The 16,003-nt window shown below is 50.7% G+C and overlaps 2 protein-coding genes across 8 annotated transcripts in view; both read left to right on the top strand.

The window, feature by feature from the left end:
* Positions 1–16,003, top strand: part of LOC126918724 (leucine-rich repeat-containing protein 24-like) — a 142,110-nt gene that overhangs the window by 48,918 nt on the left and 77,189 nt on the right. The gene's annotated exons all lie outside the window — the stretch shown is intronic.
* The window catches only part of LOC126918905 (ejaculatory bulb-specific protein 3), a 142,806-nt gene that overhangs the window by 70,389 nt on the left and 56,414 nt on the right, over positions 1–16,003 (top strand). The window lies entirely within an intron of this gene.

The raw sequence follows: 16,003 nt of genomic DNA, 5'->3' as shown, positions 1-16,003 counted from the left end.
ACCCTCGACGAAGTTGTTTAATTCGAGGCGGATGAATAATCCGCGTTGTTTGACGTATCGCGACGGATTACGTTGGAAAACCTACGAGTATACCGTTCCGCGCAACTTTCAGATCGCGCGATTGGAAACTGTACGCACTGGATAAAATTCTCTGTGAAAAATTTGCTTCGATAACTCGCGTTACTCGATGTGTAGCCTGTTCGGCTACGCGATACAACAACCGCCGTTAATTCACGCCAAGGAACTCGCGACCGTGAGCTTTGCGCGCGATAGAAACGAAATTTGACGAAATAATGGAGCGTGGAACGAGCGAACGCGACATAATTGCAAGACGATTCGTCATGGTAAAATTAACTCGGTGGAGCGAGGGCGACGGGTAAGCGTGAAATCAATGATACCGGTGATCGTTGATGTCGACGTGCGCACCAGAATTATCGTCATCGTCGTCATTCTCGATAATACGGGAATCGATCTGGTTCGATGCAAGGATCACCTCAGCGGGGTCATCCCTTTGACACGATGCTTATCGCGTGCAACGTGATTGACGCGTCAGGTCAACCGTTTCTACTGCGATTTCATGTTACCACTCTATCACTCCCGGCCAATAGCTTTCGTCGACGAAGCGCACCGATACACGTGCCCTGTTTACACGCGCCTGCGAATACACCGCTGTCATTAATATTTTTGCGTGCAATGCCGTCGACGTTTTTTATTGCGCGCCGAATAAAAGCAGCGACAGGATCGTCGCGATCGAAATTGGATATTTCGGCTAACGGGCGCAACGGACGATTCGCAACACCGAGCGAACAAACGGAAACGCGTAGGACCACGCGTATACTTATGTCAATATACGTACATAGATACGTGTCATAGCTTTCCACCGCTTTCGCCAACAAGTACCGCTTCCACCGTAAATAGACTCCAACTAACGTTAACCGTACCGAATCGACTTTCCTACCGTTTTTTCGACTTTCCTAAAGTAACGAGCGCGATATGTTAATGTCCGAGCAACTTGCACTCGCGACCTTCTTCGCGCCAAGCGGCAAAAGTTATACGAACCATTTGTTCGAAACGAGTGCAGCGAGTCCGTAAAAGTACGGTAAGAAGGCGTATCGGCTTCTTCGTTCTCGGGGCTTTGAAACGCGACAGAGGGTAAGGAGAACGGGTCAATGGAAAATCGTGCAAAGTCGAGCGTCGAATTTTGGTCCGGGCGCCGGTTCGGCTCCGTCGTAAAGCGTATCGCGAAATTGGACAGGTTGAAACGGATTCTCGTAAGTTTAGCGTCGACCGAAAGGGATTCGTAGAAGGTAGGACCGGGAAAATTTCGGGATAATTTACGAGAAAGAGAAAGAAACGGGCGTACGGGTGGCGGTAACGCGCAACCGCCACGTATTTCGGTCTTGTTTTAACGAGAAAGAGCGGTGTGCGCCGCTTTAAACGAACATATTTACGTTATACGTTGCGAAGGCGGGCCGTGCACGCGAAAGCATCAGCGACGAACGAAACGAGATGAAACGCACGAAGCGCGAGAGGCAATCGGCCGAAGCGGAGGAACGATCGACGAGATCGTTACCGCCGGAAAAAATTTATCATTTACCGATATTATCCGGCGCGGCAAAGGGACGGGGAAAAATATGTTTGAGCCCCGACGGAGCCACAGATAAGTGGCGTCCGACGCTGCAACTCCACCACGCGCTCGATACTCTTTTTTTTTTTTTTTTTTTTTATATATCGGTCTCGTACGCCAATCTGTCCAGGGCCTCCGCAGCTTTTATTCGCGATATCGTAGATCGGAAAGATTAATGCAACGGGTTGGATTTAAATATTTTATAGCTATCTGTAAATCGCATCGAGAAGGACCAAAAATTCACGCGACTCGCATCTACGTCGATCAGCTGTTTCGAAAATGTTCGCGGCGCCGAGGCTTAAATTCACTCGGTCGAGAGCACTCGAACGCAACTTGGAGCATCGATCTTTGCGTTTCTGCCGACTACTCTCCCGAAACTGAATATCGTTTCACGGTCGTCGAATTTCCCCGACAGGTAATCCGACTCGTTGATTCGGCCGATAATTATCCGACAACGATAATAAACGAACGTTCGATTTCCTTACGAACGACGATAGCACCGATTCTAACGAAGCTGCGTAAATTAACGGGTAGATTCTCGTTTTTCCCCAGTTTGCAGGGCTGCAGGAGCGGATTCTACAAACGGTGGCTCGTCGACCTCGTCTCGAGGCTAATGGGTTTATTCCGGCGAGTTTCACGCTGCCTTCGAAGCTTTACAGGCGTCGTTTAATTTTGCGCAAGTTTTTCAATCGGCTTTTCGTCAACCACGCGGCTCCCTCGAGTAACTCGACTCGAGACCGTCCAAGTCGGCTCGCTTGGAAACCGATTTCTTGCCCGAGACGAACAAACATCTTACCAGAAGCTATCGAAGCGCGCGTTCGGGGCAGGGACGCGTCGACGGATAAGACATCGAAAAACGCGAAAGACCGATCGCCGTCTTTTAAGACCTACTCGATTAATTACATCGCCGTTCCGTGCAATCCACGGTCGTAGATCATATTTTTGTTTCGATAAATTACATTAAGGATTACCCGCCTCTCTATACGCGGCTGACGTAGAATACTCGTATCTCGCAAGTTTCCACATCAATTTCCATCGAATTCCATTCGAAAGATGACGGATCGTCGAAAGCGTTGGGAACGCGGCAAACAAGAACCGAGACGATCGCCCAGCAACTAGATTTGCCAGAATTTTTTTAAGGAGGAGGAGGAGGGAATAAACGCGTACCGGGCGGACAGTCGTTAGCGCGGTACGCGATGCGACTGGATCGCGCTCCCGGCGCTCGACCGGCCAACAATTAAGATGAAATTTTTGATGCGCTCGGAGTAATCGTAAGTCGCGACCGGGCCAACCGTTTGCCGCTGATGGCCACGAGAAGAAGGGCCCGTTCGCAGTTAACGCGAGACGCGTGCAAGACGACGAAGGAAGGACAAGAAAAACACGATGAATTGGCACAGCGGGAAACGTCCGAAGACGGGGGACGAGGTCGGAGAAATGGGAGGGCGAAACGATAAATCGGGATTTAGAGAAGGTGAAACGCGAGAGACGAAGGAGCGGAAGCGGAAAGAGCAGCCGATGAATGTAAGACGTTAGAGGGACGACGGAGGGGATATTTCGTGGAAGGTACAACGAGAGGAAGAGATTCCATATACCGTCTAATCTCCCGCGACAGTTTTTGGGTGGTTCGATGCCGATCACCGCATCCTCGTCCGTTGTAACGTCGTCGAGCCATGCTTTCGAAAGTAGGCAAATGGTCGACGCACGTTTCTTCTCGTTTGCTCGATCGGGTGTACGAAGTAAACGGGTAAAACAACGTACAGGCACGTACGCGGAGAAGAAAAAAGCGAAGGGGCGAAGAGGCGAACCACGAAATTGAGAGAAAGTACGCTTTCGACGTCGTTGTTTACTCGCGTCGCTTAATCGGTACGACATCCTCGTTCACGCGTATAATTGCAGAACGTACGAAGAGAAGAAACGTCGCGACGTGGTTGCACGGAGAACGATCGCAGGTAAAGCTCGTTTGTAAAGCCGTCGCATGGCTCTGGCGCAACTTGTCACGCCTCCTTTCCCTCCCCTCTCCCCTTGACGAATTAATCACAGCCTAGGAATCCCTAGCAGAGATCCAGGAAGGCGTTAAGGTCTGCACGAGCGATTCCGCGATGGATTATAACCTCGGATGTTATACTTAAGATGCTCGATTCGCGTAATCGCGTTACCTCCCGTCTAAGACGATTTTCCGAGACGTCACAGCCTTGAACAAAATTTCATATCTCGTAAAATTTGCAGTTCCGTGCGTCATCTCGCTTTCCTCCTTCTCGCGCGTTTCGCCAACCCGCTTAATCGTTCCTTTCCACGACACATTGTTGCGCCAATTTACGACACGGCTGCAACGTACGGTCGTATTTACCGACTCCGACGTCGGTAAAAGCCCAACAGGGCTATAACTATATCTTCGCCAGAAACTTGAAACGTATTCGCGTTATTTGTCGTTATTAGATCAAATACCGAGGACTACTCTTACGACGAGGCCGAGTCAAGTGGAGATTCGAGGGCGAATTTCTCGTAACCAGCGGAGAAAGGTTTCGATCTCGTTTAAGAATCTCCGAGCAGGATCCGAGCGTTCCAACTCGCGCTACTTTTCCATCAACCTCGTACGCCAATATCCTGGCCGATCGCTTCTGCCTTTTCCTCGACGTACCCCATCACGGTTCGTCTACTCCCACTAGATGCTCGCCGTTCGATCCACGGATAGGAAAAAAAGGGAAAAGACGAAGAAGAAGGAAAAAAAAAGGGCAGTTTCGAGGTTCTCCGTCGAGGACGATCGTCGATAGAGGGGACGCGAATCCTTCTGCTCGCGACGGAACGAGTCGAGCAGCTAGTCGTTTAACCACGTGCCGTACTGTTCGTGCTTGGCACGCGGCTCTCGTTACCTTCCGGACGAAGAAGAGGTTCCCCAAGATGCTCCTTTCACCGTGATGCTGGATAGAGAGGCTTGAACGCGTCGGTTCGCGAGGCAGGCCGTTGCTTTTTATCGTCCGATCGAACGCAGCTGTCGACCACGGCACGTGCTCGCTGTTACTCGGCGTGGAACGTTAACCTTTTATCGAGTCGCGATCCGTATATGCATCGTTGATACACCGACGCCGAGTAAAGCTGCGACGTAAATAGAGCATACGATACTCGGATCGCGGCAGGAGGATCTTCTCACGGTGAATTACCTTTGCCATTCAGCGCCTCCCCCCCCCCCCCCAACCTAACCAACCCCATTTCTCCCGTTATACGCGCGGTTCGCGTTACGATCGCGTCCGAGCAATCGTTCGCCGGTTCCGTTTGCGGCGTACGTTGTATTCGACGCGCGACGCGTCTCCTTACCTCGATTCCTCGACTCGTATCGAGAACGAGCATCCTGAAACTAGCTCACCGCGAGAAATGCACGAGTATCGTCAACCGTATTCTTGCGTCGGTCGACCTTTTTCGTAATGAAAAATCTTGGCCAAGCGGAAACGAATAAAACACCGCTTTTATTATAGCCAGGTTACTCGCGAGACCGAGTAATCGGGCAACTTTGCAATTTCACTTTGCTCCGGGTCGGCGTCGGTCGACCGGATATCGTTCCAAGCAAGACACTCTCCTAATCGATAAACGAAAATCCTAGCGTTCTAACGTGCCGCGTCCTAATTAACTCTTTTAACGTATACAGCGTTATATCGTAGAACGGTTTACCGGGGTGCGTAATCCGTTTGTTTTGTTTTTTCGCCGCAATCGAATTAACCTCGGCCCGACCGTTACGTAACGAGTAGTTTACTTTCCAGTCGGGGATTAAGAGCCGGATCTCCCGCGCAATGCCTTCCAAGCGATATATATTACCGTGCTAAACGCCGAGTATTCGTTTTATCCTCGTTATCGTTCGGCGGACGAGTAGTCGGTTAAACGTCGCGCGGACCATGTACCGCGAGCACCGAAAGAAATTTATACAGCCCGAGCCCGATGGTGATATTCGACGTGAACGTCTTTAATAACGCGGGCAAAAATGATCGCTACGATCGGCGAGGCAACCTCGTCTCGCACGGCACGCTCGAGGCCGCCATATTTATACAAGCGAAATGAAATTTTTAATAAACACAGGGCATCCAGCGTGCAGACGGGGATTTCCAGCGTGGCGCGGTGCAATTAGAGGAAGGAAGAAAACGCAAGGGAAATGACAGAGAAGGAGAAGAACGCTAGAGCAGCGGACTCGTCGCTAAAGTTAGCCGACAAGCCCGCGTCGAAAATCATTTTATTCTTTTTAGTCGGATCGTTTCTGCTCGGATTATCGATATTATCGGCAGACGCATTCGGAAAGAATTCCGGCAGAGAATAGCAGCCATCTAAATAGAAATCTCCGAGTCGGCAGTAATCGCTGACGTTTTTACATCGTCCGGCCGGCCGGTCGGCCGTCGAAGGATTAATTTTTGCGGAACGGGCAGCGGCGCATGGTCGAAATGTTCGGCGCCGCGCGTTTTAATCGCGTCGATTTCATATAGTTTAGTCGACGGCCATTGGTTATTCGGACGCGACGCGCGCGATGCTATTACGTTTATTTGCCGAAGGCAAAGTTGGTCTTCTGTTATTTTCCGACCGAACGACCGACCGTATTTACGCGAGCCACGTTCGTTCGCGTTTCCATGAATGTTTTAAGCCTCGAACGATGCCCAACGACCGATATACGTCCCGTTTTCGCCACAGACTTTTAACACAGCGATGATTATCGTGGCTCGTCGAGCGAAATGCCACGCCGCGTAACGCAGGCATTTAAGGAATAGACAAACCGTACTCGTACACCCTGCCCGTTGCTCTTAGCAAGAGTTATTTCCGTGCGACGGTACAGCCGGCCTCCGTTGACTATGGAAAATTTACGAGAACGCTCGCCGAGCTTTCCGAGCGCGCGCCCCCAACTTGTCGACCTTAATCGTTGTCAAATTAAAATTGCACAGCGCCTAACTTACTTCTTCTCGCTGGCTTCTCCGATATACGTACCTGCTCTCCAGGCTCGTACGTTCAAAGATCCTCTACTTTATTCCGTTTCCTCTGCTCTTGCTTTCTCTCGCGGAATTTTTAAAGCGAAGCGAGCGCGGATTCCACGCGCGCGAGCAACTACGACAGCTCGAACGATAGTTTCGGTGTTTACCGCCACCGGACCAAAGGCGAGAGAAATTAGGTAGAAAAAGGCAGAACGAGCGCTGGTGGAAGGATACTCGAGGAAGCGGAAACGGCGGAGACCGTTTGACAAGGATTAAAGTCAACGGGATCGAGGTGGGATCGTTCCGCGGCTCGCGATCCTCCTCCGATTGAATACAAGTTCCACCGAGAGAGAACCGGATTCCCGATCCTCGAGACGATTCGTCGTTTCATCGTGAAACGAAGGGACACGCCGCAGCCCACGGACGGATCGTCCATCTAGAAAACGAGAAACCCAAGGAAAAGCGATTATCCGTGTCGGTGTCAGGTCGCGTGTTGATCGAACAACGACGCTTTTTCACAAATTCCTCGTGTTTTACCTCCCTTTCCGTTTCTTGGCCCGCGGAGAAAGACGCGGACCAACGCGAATCTCTTTCGACTCGTAGCATGACGCGTTGTTTCGTCGGCCCGGCCTTTCACGGTGGCCGTGAAAGTAAATCGATAGCTCGTCGATCGACGCGTGGCGACGATACGCGTCCCCCTGAGACGCGTAATCGAGAACAACGATCGAAGAACGACAGAGAATCGATGGACGAGAAGCGACTTTGCGAGCCGGCGGTGGATCAATTCGTTTGATATCGTCGAGCCGGCGATTATCGCTTGCCGATTAATAACTGCGACCCTCTTCTCCGGAGTTCACGGGTTACGACGTTTGGTCGCGATATTAACGTACCTCCGAAGATTACAGACGTAAGCCTGCTTGGTTCGCTTTATCGCGACGCTTCTTACAATCTCCATCGAACGCACCCCTGCGATATTTAATCGCACGGGGCACGAGGATAGTACGAGCGTTCCTCTTTCCCTTATTTCATGACCAATCTCCCTTGAGCGATACTCGACGTCGTTCCAGTCAAGTACCTTCGGCTTTATATTAAAGTCGGCTATCGCGTCGTTCCGTGTCGTGGCATTTTCCATCCTAAAGGGATTCTTCGTTTCGCGTCGTAACGTTATATCGTCGTAAGAACGACCAAACCAAGATCCAACCTTTTTATACTTATTCGTATCTAGATCTCGAGTCGGTTATTAATCGTCCGGCGGCACACAGCGCTATTATCTCCGAACCGAGAGAGCAACGTGGAAAGAAACGGCGCAGCCGGTCGTTCTCACCGAACTCGCTCGCTCGAAGAATCCCGTGGCCCTCTTTTTCCTCCGCGGTCACCCTTTGTCCGTGAATTCGCATTAAACCGAGCCCCGATCTGCGCGCAGATCGTGTTCGACCGCCAACACCATAAAGAGCAATTGTACGTTGAGTAGTACGCTCAAGTCGTTATCCCGCGGGTTACATTATCGCAGCCCGTGGTTTCCGTATCGAGCGCGACTCGTCCTATAGCGAGCCGCGTTAATTCCAATTTATTCGCCCTTTCGAAACGTGGCCCGAAACTCGATCCGTCTTACATTCGCCGGTCCGTACATTCCTCGTACCAGGAATCGATCGACGTAATCCACGTATTCGTCTTTTTTTAAAGCCGCCAAAGTACGACTCTCCGATTCTTTATCATTTACGCCATCCTTTATCCTATCTTTTATCGCTCTTGCGTTGTTTCGTTCCTCGACGTTTCTGCTCTAATCGGAGCAGATGCAAAGTATTGGATAATCGATTCGAGACAATGGGGCGTTGAGTGACAGGCATCGTATCTCCAAGGACAGCCATGCCCGGACAGCGAAACGTCTTTCGCTCGTAATATGCTCTCGCTCGTACACGCATATTACGCCGCTCCCGACACCGATCACGATCGCCAAATTAATACTTCGAAGTGGCCTTCGAATCGCTACGTTCGGTTTTTCGTTTCTTGCTGGATCACGAGAGCGAAACGCCGGCGAAAACGCGCGACGCGGCATCGAGTTGGACCGCCGTCGAGGCTTTCCGCGGTTGGACCTCGTCGCGTTCTACGTATATCGACGATCCGTCAGAGAAGAACATCGGGAATCCTCGATCGCACTCTCTCGAGCCGTCAAGCCACTCACACCCGCTTTTCGCTCGATGCGCTAACCAGAGAAAAAAAAGTAGAGAAAATAGAGGTTACCAGCGTAACCGATCGAGCGCGTTCGTGCTTACGCCAACGAGGAGAATATCTCGAAAAGACGAATCGATTCTTTGAGAATACGGACAAACTGTGTTTCCGGGTTTGCCTTCGGTGTCGCTGGACCTTACGCAGAGATCGTTCCGCGGGAACGACGATAAATCGTACGCCTTGGCGGATTCTCGATAAAATCGTCCCTAGTTTATCCTGCGTGGGTCTAGCGAATTATCCGACCTTTTTTGTCGAGAGTCGCGATCCCCGGCAACGAGGTTCCAACCCGCTGGAAATCGTTGCCGTTATAAATTGCGTAGCGATTTAGTTTCTAGAATCGCGAACGATAATATCGACGATTTATTATTTAAAACGATCGTTAAACCCGATCTAGTCTCCTTTACAGTCGCATCGCTTTCTGTGGTTCGAACGATTATCGAACGTTCGAACGTACGGTGCGCGATCGGAGACGATCTTCGAGCCTCGAGATGCGAAATTACGAGGGTCGACAGCCTGATGATAACGCGTCGCCGCTCTCGATCGCTGTTAATCCGACCTCGTTCTATACGAGCTGCGATCCGATCGAACCGTCGGCGGAAAAATCCTCAACGAGTGCATCGGCGATCGAGACGACGCGGCGACGACGACGCCTGGAACGTCGAATCCGTCCGCGATCCTTAACGACTCGACACACGCGAGAACTCGAAGCAGGAGAGTGGAATCGCGCCGGATCGGGATCCGAGTACTCTTAGGCCGGGTATGCAGGCTTTATTTGCCCGTGATAGAGGAGTCGCAGAAGGAGAAGACGAGTGCACGGACGGCTGGTGGGAGCGACGACGAGAAGCGGGACGAGAGGGAGAAGCTAGGTTTCGCGAACGTGGACGAGCGAGAAGGAACGAGGAGGGTTAGGTCGAGCAGGTCGTTGACGGTTGGAGGATGATGCCGTGGTCCCTGGATCGATGCCGGCCCGCCACCACCCCGACGCCGCAACCACCAAGCGTCGGCTAACTACCTCTCGCAGACATACACATGTACGTATAACGGCGCACACTCGCGCGACACGGGCCTACCTCTCCCCATCCAGTGCCGCTCCAACGACCGCTTCTCATCCACTCTCATCCACTCTGATCTACCGACCTCGTCCTCCCTCTCTCCTCCGTCCTCTGCTACGCCGTTCTACGTTCTGCCCTACGGTTCCCGTCTGCGTTTCGGTCTACGTGGTGGCCGAGGCTCGGCCGAAACCTAGGCCTCCGTGTTCTACCACATACGATACAAACGTATCCTCGTCGTCGACGGATCACCGAGAGGGCGGGCTGCTGTCGCGCACAGCGTTACTCTCTTCTCTCTACGAACGCTGACACCGCCTCGTACCGCCGTAGCACGCGTGTCTGCCAACTCGTGCGAAAGCCGGGTATCAAGCACAGACGTGGCGCGAAACGCCCAGCGAAACGAGGTTTTGTCGGAGCTCGCCGGTTCCTCCTTCGCAAACGAAGACGCGGCTCGCTCGATACGAAAGAATCGGATCTACGCGAGAACGCAAACGGAAGGAGGAACGAGCACGGCGACTTTGTTCGAAAATTTACAATTTCGATGCACAGCGTTGCCTAGCGAAGCGATCGCGGTGTCGGTGTTCGAGGCGGGCTTCGATTCTCCGTCTTCCGCTCGCAATCGTCCACGGTCCGTCGACCACGTCTGCGAAACTCCCTCGCCAACGCTGTTCGATCGTCGACCAATAATATCCCCCTACCACGCGAACGTCCGCGTGCCCTGTGCGCTGCCGCAAAAATTAGATTAAATCGCTGCAAAAAGACACTGCGTTTCATCGCGACCAACGGCGGAACAGAGGAACCGATTCGCGCTGTCTACGTGCTCTGGACACCGTTGGCAAGCGCTCGCGCGGATCGACGTCGTTGAATAATCGGACAAAGAATCTTATTCGATTTAATTCCGCGATGCTAAAGCGTCCCTCGAGAACGCCCGTACCGATATCTATATTCACGCGCCATCCTTGCAATTTTTAACACCGCGAACCGTGATCAGCAGTTTCTTTGTCAAAGAAACGCTCGCGATACAGAGCGAACGAATGTTCACCAACTTGGATGTTTTCCCTTTCTTTTTCCTTTTTTTCTCCCCGAGGGACCATTCGTCGAAAAGACCGCAAGCAACGGCTGTTCATTTTCGCGAATCCAGCGAGGATAATTACGGATAAAATCTTGAGAAACAATCGCTACAAAATGACCGGTCCCAAAGGGAAGGTTAGAACCGGGAAACGGAGGTTGGAGCACGCTGGCGGCCACGGTTTCACATAAATCACCGGAGGTGGAAGAGCAGGGGCAATCGGGCCGAATATTGTATTTAGCTCTATCCGGCAAAGATTTATTTACAAAGTCGAGCTAACCACCGACGATACGTTTCCTTAAATCGCAGTGCCGCGTGGAAGCAAGCCTCCCGTTCCACGATCTTCCATCCTCTTGTTCGCCTAGAAAGCGTGGAAAGCGTAGAAGGCGACGTTTTAAAAATTCGCGCATCTTCGGCGAACGGCGAAACGAACGCGCGGTCACGGAAAAGAAAACTATCAAAGGAACGAACGGCTAAGTGGATGGGCGAGCAGAAGAACGGATAGAGAGAGAGAGAGAGAGAGAGAGAGAACAGAACGAACGAATAAATTAACGTTTCGAAGACAACGAGACAAAGACAATGGGACGAAGACAGTCATCGAGATGTTGGAAATGCTGCGAGTATCTCTGCGACTATTTCGCTTCTAACGAGCGAAGGGAAGGAGAGGAGAAGAAGTTTGCGCGTTAACTAGACGAGAGAAACAATTGGAACTTTCACGCTAAATAGGAAACGACTTTGCGTAGAATCGCAAACGAACATCTTTTCGATCCTTTAACGGGCGTTGTATCGATCGCGCGACTCGACACCTGCAATTTCAATGGCGAGAAACGAGAAGAGTTGGCGCAACTGCTCGACGAAATTTTCATAATTCTCGTTCCAGCGACGGTGCACAACGAAGCGTGCAGGAAGAGAGCTGACAGACGGAATCGCGCCGCTCTTCCGCTTCGAAATACAGCGGGGGCGGTAGAAACGTAGCGGCGAAGCAGAAATTCCGACGAACGCGCGAAAGGTCGCGTCTGATTTTTTCGACGAGCGACGTCTCTCTCTCTCTCTTCGCTTGGATTCCATCTACGGACTCGGTCTCTCTGTCTGTTGAGAGAAGCGATTTCCGGCCGAGGAGTAGCGAGCGGCGCCGTCCATCTTCCGCGAACGGCTTCTTAAGTCCTTGACCGTGCCGAGATTTTTCGGACCGTTAGTTGCTTATTTACGATGACGATCGAACTCGTTAACACTCGCAGCACACCGTACACGCCACTCGAATTCCCAATGGCCGCTCTCCGCGAAGAAAGTTAAGCTTTATCGAGAACGATTAAACTTTGTGGTCGTGCGAGTTCGTCTTTCGTAGCCCTCCCTCTCGCGTCGAGTAAATACCGATCTTCCTTTTCTCCCGTGTACGCGAGTACGCGATAAAGACACCGCAATTTGATGTTTCGTAGTAGAGCAGCGCCGATCGCGAACAGTGGCAAAGTTTCATCGCTTGCGAACGAACATTGTCGAATATTTCAGCGTAATACGGTCGCGAGATTTTTCACGAACGAAACAACGCAAGTACGCATATTACGCGCGAAATACGTAGAGATACGGTTTACGCGTTCGTAGAAGCGCTAAAAAATGTCGAAGAAGAAAAGAAAAGAAAGAAAAAATCTACTCGATACTTCTTGGCTGGTGCGCTTGCCAGCTTATTCGACTAATTCGAATCGTATCCGACAAAGAAGATCGCCATTGCGATCGATTCCCCGAAAGATACGCAAATGGGAGAAGACCGAACCCGGCTATTTACGTTCTTTCGTTTTTAAACGAAAGTTGTCTCAAAGTGATTAGGTTTCTCGTCGTTTAGAGATTCAGGGCCTCTGGCTAGAAAAACGAATTCAACGGAAAGCGAACAAGGCGAACGACACCGTTTGAAAGATTCATCTTTACGAGGCAAGAAACGCCTGGCGTCAGTTTACAAGGATATCGAACTGGGTCAATTATCGTCGGTGTGTCCGGAGGAGCGAAGGTATTTACTGGGCGAGCCGGGTCGATCGCTCGGTTCAATAAAATTGTCGTTAAGGGAGATAGCGAGGTGTAGGCGAGTCGATGACGCGGCACAGAGCCAGTCGGTGTGTTACTACGAAATTACGAAGCAATTTCGCCGGAAATATATTGGGAAATGATTTCGACGCCGACATCGAAAGTATCTATTACACGACTAACGTTATCGTTACACGAGACCAAGCTTGTACGGATTATAACGACGAGGTTGATGTCGCGTAGAGCCTCTATCGTCGGACACCTGCCACGAGCAGATCGACGTAAGCAGGCCAACGTCGATTACAGGAGATGGTATTATCGGTGGTCGCACAGATTTTCCTACAAATCGTCGATTTCGTATTTACGATTTCATAGGTATCCTGACGAGGAGGATTTAAGGACAAGCATATTGGCTTCGAATCGAAGCGAGAACTCGAATTTGCTTCGACCAAGCTTTTCTATCAAATTATTCGTGTCGTTCGTATTCGAGTTCCTTTCCCGACGTTCCGCGCAACGGAATTGAAAGGGGCGATCTGAAAAAAGCAGAGTAAACTGGAGTAGCTTTGACCTGTATACCAGGTTCAAAAGGTAATTTAAACGTTTCGGTATAGTTACACGTTTAATTAAGGAACGGTTAACCGGAAAATCTTTGTAATTGAAAAGCATTGAATTCCGAGTAAAGTTGGCGAGCAGATTTCAGCGCGTTGAAGGCTCTTAAACGAGGTCGAAAATTCCACTAACGACTATCTTGGAACACTCGATGAAAAGGATCCGTGGAGTAATGATTTTCCAGAAACTTTATTCAGCGTGTCCTTCGTATACGATGACGTAAAGCGACCAACCGTCGAGATTAACGCAAATACGGTGGAAGAAAAGAAAGAAAAAGAAAAGTATCGAGGTGAAAAGGTAATCGCGCGATAGCCGGTAGCAGAATTAGCCATCGTAAATCGTTGGCAGTTGTCGCGTGTCGATGGTACGTTGATCAGGTCGGTTGTACGCGAAAGCTCTTTATCGACGGACTCGAAAAAACTTTCACATCCGGCGATCACGAAGCAATTTAAGTTTAGCGGAAAATCCATTTCGCCGGCGAAGAAAAGAGCGCGAGTTAGCGGCGCGTGGAAAATATTAACTAATTTATATCCCGGGATTTAATAACCTGGCGACGTTGGCCCGGAGTACAGAGGCTCTCTATTACAGTCGGAACAGCGTCGTTAATACAAAAGGAGACTCTTACGGTCGATAGGTGGCGGCCCTTATCGTTGGCTCTCTGCCACCAGCAGGTCACCGGAAGTGCGCCGTTCCAGCCACGCTGCCTCGATATATATCGATACAACACCTCCCGTTCGGTGAAACGATAGCGGGCTGAGTTTTTTTCGCTACGGTCAAATGCTTTCGCGTCGTTTTCGGTCGTTTTCGGTCGTTTGCGCGTCGTTTAGTTACTTTCTTAGAACTATAACGCTTGGTTACGTCGGTCGAAAATCCTTTCGTTTCCCGCTCATCTTTCCACGAGTACGCATTTTTCTATTTTTCGACAGTGGACTCTTTTATAAGTTGCTATAATACGTATACGTCGTATTATTCGTTGATTTATGCAACGTTCGCAGGAATCGCACAGACGCGTAGAGCGAAGGTCACCTTGCTATCAGATATTCCGTTTGGGAAACGAGCAAGCAGAATAGGAGAAAAACGGCGCGGGAGCCAGAAGCGGAAGGAGTTTTCGCGGAGACTCGAGTTTCGGGAAAGAGCGATCGACGACTGACCGGTACGCTCGTCGAATCTAGTTCGCAGGATCGTTTTATTTTATTATAGAAAAACCGGTCTCGGCGTTCTCTCCTGCCGGCGCCCGTAACTTTTCGCAAACTCTGTTGCCGAATTCCTGACGAAAAGACGGAGACACGGGCGGCTGGATAGCGCGGCTCGCAGGAAAAATTTTCGAAGAAAGAAATTTATTAACGGGAGTCAGCCAGGTTTTTTGCGCGCATCGATTCAGCATCGCGAATTTCCGCGAAATTTTTCACGCGTGTGCGTAGAAGAAGGACACAGGATGAGACGGGGCCATTTCGCGTATTTCGCGTAACGTTATTTGCTCGCCGTAGGCTACTTGCAAACAAACGCGTATTTGTCCGTTCATTACATTAGTTTGACAACAACGTTGCCGTTATTCCCTCCGACATCGACGCATGCTTTTTCATGTGTTTATTACCGCCGATGTTTCGCGTTGATTAATTTTTCAGCAGAAATTCAGCCACCGAATATTCGCTGATTTAGCTTTGGTCAAACCCGCGAGATTCGTTTCAGCCGAGCTGCAACGGCAAACAGGTCGCGTTAAGCCTTCGAGTTCAGGCCTCCAGTGTACAGAGCAAACTCAGGGCTGTTCGCTCGCCGCACGTCCCAATGGCAACGACCATCGACAACGCAGCGATTAGGCATCGCGACAACGCGCGCCGAAACTTGGATCGGCCAAACCAACCGCCGCAAAAGAAATTCTCTTTCCGTAGGATTCTCGAGAGGGCGGATTTCGATCGCAATCGCTGTTCCAAATTGCGAACGTAACAGCAGTTAGCTGTAAAATCGACGATTTGAAATCCGATGGGACGTCGAGGGACATGCCCCTCGACGTCCCGAAAGGCTAATTAGTTTGTTTTTGCACGATGGTGGGCCGATGGCCCGGTTAGCGAAACTCCCTTTCCGAATCGTTGACCAGTGTACGTAATATTATACGACGGGTTATTAACCGAGATCGCGACGCTCGTTCGATCGCAGTAGCTTTGGCGCACGCGAGCATCTCGCTTCGACGCTTCGACGAACATCGGGGCTCGGGGCTCGCGTGCCGCTCAAATTAATCAACAGTCGACCTTTTGATCTTTCTTCTCTCATCCCGATGCATTCGCCGATATTAAAATCGGCAAATTTCCATTTCCATTCGCTTTCCGCGGCTCTACCAACTTTATTAATGTCTCGTGTTACAAACCGTTCGTCCGATTTGCTCTACCATCGAATCCCTCTTCCATCTGTCCCTTCGAATTCCACGCTGACTTTGTATTTTCATTCGGATTACACGGTCGAGGGAATTTCG

The sequence above is a fragment of the Bombus affinis genome, chromosome 1, assembly GCF_024516045.1.
Source record: "Bombus affinis isolate iyBomAffi1 chromosome 1, iyBomAffi1.2, whole genome shotgun sequence".
Lineage (NCBI taxonomy): Eukaryota > Metazoa > Arthropoda > Insecta > Hymenoptera > Apidae > Bombus > Bombus affinis.
The sequence above is the reverse complement of the archived record's forward strand: the minus strand, read 5'-3'. Positions and strand labels throughout refer to the sequence as shown.